Source organism: Tarenaya hassleriana, unplaced genomic scaffold (genome assembly GCF_000463585.1).
Source record: "Tarenaya hassleriana unplaced genomic scaffold, ASM46358v1 Cleome13, whole genome shotgun sequence".
NCBI classification, from domain to species: domain Eukaryota; kingdom Viridiplantae; phylum Streptophyta; class Magnoliopsida; order Brassicales; family Cleomaceae; genus Tarenaya; species Tarenaya hassleriana.
In genome coordinates this window covers 1,559,349-1,565,465 of record NW_010963495.1, presented here as the reverse complement: position 1 = coordinate 1,565,465, position 6,117 = coordinate 1,559,349, and the positions used below count along the sequence as shown (strand labels likewise).

Sequence of the window (6,117 nt, the reverse complement as noted above, 5' to 3'; positions counted from 1 at the left end):
TCGAGCCGTCGAAGTCGCAGCCGGTTCGGCCCCAGAACCGACCGGACCAACCGGCCGGTGCCCGAAAGGTCCGAGAGGTTCCCTTGGAGAGCTCGAAACCAGTAGTCTCGAGCTTGGGAGTACCGGCGCCGGACAAAATCCCCGGCCAAACCGTGAAATCGCATTTGTTGACGAGGGTGAACGTCGTAGGGCTGACACCTATCGGGGGAAAAAATCCAGAAACAGAGTTTTAATCAGTAAAGTTTCAAACTTGTTGCGAAATTGGAGAAACCCAGATGAAGAAAACGAGAATTGGCTTACCATTACAGAGTAACAAGAAGATGAAACCCAGAAAAGAGGCGTACGGTCGGTAGCGGAGACAGAACAGAGCCATGAGGAGTTCCGAGATCAAAGGAACAAGAGAGAGACGGAAAGAGAATGGGAAATCCAAAATCTAAAGGGGACTAATTGCCAAATTGGTTGGGTTGGTGAGTTGAGAGAGAGAGAACGAGAATCTTTAATCATAAGCTCTACAATTTTCTGCAACTGCTGCTGCTGGTGGTTCCCATATATATATATATATATATGTATATGTATATGTATGTATGAAAGAGATAAAATTCACATTCGCCGACTTACTGTAAGAGAGAAAAAAATCGGAGAGATCTCTTCTCTTTTTTGCTTCAACTGTATCACTCCCTCCCGCTTTTACTAGATTCGTCATGTTTACGTGCTCCAGCTTTTTTTTCAGACAAAAGAAACTTTTTTTCAATGATTCTGTTATTTACAAGTCGATGGGTGTAATTTTCAGGTTTGTTCTTGGTATAGATTTTTAGACATTTGCAGATTATTTAAATACCAAAAAACGATTAAAACAAAAACTTTAATTGATATATTCTTGCCAATTTAATTTTAAAGTATTTAATTATGAAAAACGTGGGGAAATATTGAAAGAGAAAAAAGATGGTTCTATGAACTTGATTTTACATAGATATTTACCACAAAATTAATGATTAAACTCATTATGTGATTCCCTTACTCTTTAAGAATAAAAAAAAACTGAAAAAAAAAATATAAGAAGCAGAAACTATTTACAGATTTAGCTGTTTAATAAACCCTACATTTTTTGTTGAGGATAAGAAGTGCAAATTTGAAACTACATTACTAAAATTTTTTGTATATTTTTGTAATTATCAAAACTTTAGTGATTAATTACTTAGAAAACAAAGCAGTAGGATTAATAATAAAAAAAAAAGTGAAAAAACAGGATTAGTGTGACGTGGAATTCTACTTTTGGATTTCATAAACGTCTAGAGCTCGACCACTTGTCGTGTGGCGTCGGCTAATGGTGGGTGCGGGACAACTACCATTTACCATCTTCTTTTCTCTTTTTTTGCCATTGCATTAAATCCTTCTTAAATGATTATACTGTATTTATGTATATACACACATATATATATATGTAGCTTACATTAAACTGGATGTTATAAGCAAATTATTAATTCTTGTTGTTATGGATAACAGATTAGAATGAATTCAAACGGACGGTATAACTTTTTAATAAAATTCTCCATATTATAACAATCGTATTTAAAATGATATAAACTTTCCATAATTGACGATAAAATTTCAAAGGGAAATGCGGGTATGCCACTACATTGACGTTGATAGTGGAATGCTTCTTTATTTCCCGAAAAGGGTCGTTGATGGACATGTTGACGGCATTCATCTTAAAACAACTTTCAAGAAAAACGTGAATTCTAAACAGATGGGGACTAAAGAAAATAAGAGCTAAAAATAAAGACAAGTAAAATTAAAACAGATATTAGTTATAACTATTTCTGTCCGAATTTTATCTTTTAGTTTCCGCATTTAGATCTTTTAGTTTTCTGTACGAATTTTATCTTTTCTAAATTTATATACAGGTTTAAACATAAGATTAGAAGAAAAAAAATCAAATTTAGTAAAATCTTGAATCCATAAATATTTTGTCGTGAAAACGTAAAGTTGCCAATAGTGCTAGAAATTATCTAAAAGTGAAAATAGAACAAAAATAAATAAATAAAAGGTTGCAGCTACCAAACTGCCAATAGTGTCTCAAAGATTGTCACCTTATCCGGATATGGTTTTTTTTTTTTTTTTTTTGCATATAATCGAATTAAAAATAAAAAGATGAGTGTTTGGATTAATTACTAGTCTGCTCCTTTTTCAATATTTTACAACTAATAAACTTTATTTTATCTTATTTTTTTTCAAACCTGAAATTGATCGTCGTCGTTGAATCCAGCAATATTATGACATCATCACTTCTATGTAATATATATATACACGCAGGTTCCATGGTCATGTATAATAGTTATAGATATTATTAGAACGTATCTATCTCGAATATATATATGAAACACAACCACATTTCAAAGCTGCTTTTATTCCATTAATTAATAATATAAAACTAATTATGAACTAAAATAACTCGAATATATAACTGTGATGATATATACTCAATGGAGTGGGCAGTGGCAAAAGAGAGAAGGCAACACTTAGTAAATGCTTTTCTTCAGTAACAAGTAGACTTTATTTGAAGGAAAGGATATTCATTTTCATTTTTCGAATTGTAGAAAACAAATTGTAATGATTATACCACTTGAAAGTCGTGTACGGATTAGCTCATTGGGATATCAAAGGCATGAAAATATAATATAATTAATTAGGGGTTGACCCTTCGGGAACCGGTCCGGATTAGGAATTAAAATACATCGGTTTGTTTTTTCGGTTTTACAAAAATAGATATCAATCGGTTTTTATATTATGTCGGTTTCGGTTCTAGTTCAGTTCGATTTCGGTTTTTCAGAATTTTTAAAATTCGGTTTGGTTCGGTTTTGAAAAATTCGGTTTTCTAAAAATAATACCGTTTTAAATAAGATCCGGAAAAAAATAACATATTTTTTGATTCGGGTCAGATTCTTCCTAACGGAAGTAAAACGCCCAACCCTAATCTTAATTATACGAACGGTCCAAAATCCAAATGTCGTTCAAAGAAATCTAAGAAATCCAAATATGTGTGATAGGTTGAAAGGCTAGCAGAAAGGTGGGCCACAACTACGTGTACACTTTTACATTGGGCCTATTAAGTTCAATGGGCCTTTGACCGACATAAAAAATATCTCACTTTTTTAATTGGCGAATATCCTCGAGTTTCCATCCGTTCATATTTATTTATATATTTACAATTCAGAAAAAATAAAATATGGTACTGAAAAAGGAAATTAAAAAAGGTAAAATTGAAATTAAGAGCACTAATTTTCTTTTCTTCTAATCGTATCGGATCTCTAATCTCTTCATTAAAATAAACCGTTCCTCCGAGCAGTCTTTTCCTCCAAAACGAAAAGGAAATCGGATTCCCATCGTGTAACATCAATCAAAACGACGCCGTGTTAATAGTGACATCAGCGGACGCGGTTGGCAGCCCAAACCGCTGCGGCCAAAACGCCAAAAGAAAATGCGTCGGAGATTCGCGTCGGAGCCGCGGCAGAGACGCTGACCGCCTCCGGCTGCAGACCCTTTGACGTGCGCTTCAGGCTTCAGCACAAAAAAAATGGAAACATAAATTAATTAATGAATTCTATTTTTATATTTCAGATTTGTAAAATTAAAAAGCCCGTAATAGTTTTCAGGAGCCGGGTCGGTCCACAAGCGTGGAAAATGGATGTCTTGGCATTATGATAAATGTGTTGACAAAATGATTCATCATCATGAAAAGCATATGTTATCGTTTTTTCAACCGTTAAATGTTACGGCGATTTGATATCACAAAAGTTTATATATTTATTTTGTTGTTATAATCAGTTTTTGTTGTTTCTAAAAAATATCTCAACCCCCCCCCCCCCCCCCCCAAAAAAAAAAAAATATATCTGAAGCATTTTAATTCTATACGATATATTTCAACATCGGTAGTTTTAAAATAGATGTTCCATCTCCCTACCACCAATAAATAAATAAATAAATAAAAAGACAGATTTGGAACGACCACTAAATTACGTTACATTACCAATTATTACAAAACAAAAAATCCTAAAAAAATATATAAAATTTTTTTAAAAAAAACATAAGGAATAAGAACTTTTCGAATTGAAAAAGATCCTGCATTTTTTAGTTCATAGAGAAGAAAGTTTTTTTTTTCTTGTAAAGTTGGAATCTTTTTTTAGCCACAAAAACGGAGTAACAGAGTGCAATTGCTAATTAATTAGTTGATTAATTGATTGACGAGAGAGCAAATGGTAATTAGGGAAGGTACCTAGGGGAAGGAGAAGGGCAGAAAGTGATGACGTAATCAGAACCGGCGCAAGTGAAGGTGCTCGTGCCGTCGTCGTAAGCGTAACTGTAAGCCTTGGGACACGAGCTCTTGAAATACTCCGAGTACTCGCTTGGCTTACACGTGTCCGGCGTTCCGTACTCTCCGCTGCAACAGTACTTCGCCTCTCCGAACGCCTCGCACGCGCTCTTGCACGCCACCGCTGTCCCCTCCACCGCCGCCGCCGCCGTCGTCTGAGACGGCGACGAAACCTTTAGCTCCGCCGGACAAGGCCCGTTTAGGTCGGCGACGCACCCGGTGGCCGTGCAGTTCCCGGCGCCGGCGACGCCTCCCTGAGGAACGATGATCATGGGGATGTTGTAGCCATCGACGAGGCTGACGTCGTAGCCTCATTGATGTGCAACAACTCGGCGAGGCTCGCCGGAGGTGCGGCGCCGGCTCCAGAGCATTCCACGCCGGGGGAACCGCAGTCTCCGGTGACGCACGAGAATCTCCCGGTAGACTCGTCGTTGGAGCAGAGCGTACGGCCCCAGATGCGGCCGGACCAAGCGGCGGGAATGGGAAAGACACGTGACTCCGACGGGTTCAAGACAAATCCGGTGGTCGGAAGAGGGGCAGTTCCGGCGCCTGAGAGAAGTCCCGGCCAAACAGTGTAGCCGCACTGGTTAACAATGGTGAAAGTGGTGCAAGAACCGCCATAGAAGAGAACAAGAGCCACAAGGAGAAAGAGAGAAACTTGAGAAGGACCCATTGGAGCAGGGAGCCGCCGTGTAATTCTCACTGATCGGTCTATGTGATTCTGCCGGCGGTGAGATTCTCCGGCGGCTCTGTTTGCTCCGGCGAGGGTTTTGGAGGAGAACACGAGAGGGTGAAAGATGTGTGTATATATAGAGACAGAGGAAATAGGGAGGGAGGGAAGTGGATGGTGCCATGCCATGATTCGTCAATGACAAGATTGACGAGTCTTCACGTGCGAACCATGCCGCCTTTATGTCCTAATAAGTCGGCTACAGTCGTTGAACAATATGTCCAAGATTCATTTAATTTCCCTAATGTCATTACAATGATTTAAATACATTAATATCCGTTGGCTTTGGTCGGTTTTATCTTATCTCCTCGGAACAACAATTCAAACTTTCACATTGGCTATGTCCAAATTCAGAACTAAATCTTAACATTCAAGAAAACAATATTTGTTTGCATGTGATGATATTATATGTATGTGTATGAGAATGGCGGTGGAGAGGGGAAGCGATAACGACAAGAAAGATGCTGAAAAAGAAGACGTATTGTGTGATGCAAGTGCTCTCTTCTGACATTTTTTTTTTGCCTTATTCTCTCTCCCAAAGGCCATGCTACTCCTTTGGGTATCTTGCCCAAGTTGTGTCACTGCTTGATAATAATTAATATATATATATATATATGTATGTATTCATAACCAAGCAGAAAGTTTTACTCTGAACGTCAAATATCGGAATATAGAATAAAGGGTTTGGCGAAAAAAAGTTTTTTTTTTTAATATGGAGGGTGGGGAGGAAAGAGACATCTTGGCTACTGCAGGATTGTTTATTAGGACATAATTCCAAATCCGTGAGCGCTTCTTTTTTTTTTTTTTTTGTTGGGTTGATGATGATAGAGCGAGGGAACGAGCGACCAGCTTGTTTGGTTTCAGGTTTGATAATGGCGACTTCTCATTCAAAGTGTTAAACTCGTTCAAGAGACGTTGATAATGGCCGGCAACTTGGCTTTTCTCAGATCATCTGTCTGGATGATCCGAAGTTATTACATTGACTAGGAAACTAGTTGGCGTTTAACCTAATCAAGGG

The 6,117-nt window shown here is 37.8% G+C and overlaps 1 pseudogene; it reads right to left on the bottom strand.

The window, feature by feature from the left end:
* Positions 1-3,133: 3,133 nt before the first annotated feature.
* On the bottom strand, positions 3,134-5,310 carry LOC104807500 (annotated as a pseudogene).
* Positions 5,311-6,117: the final 807 nt, after the last annotated feature.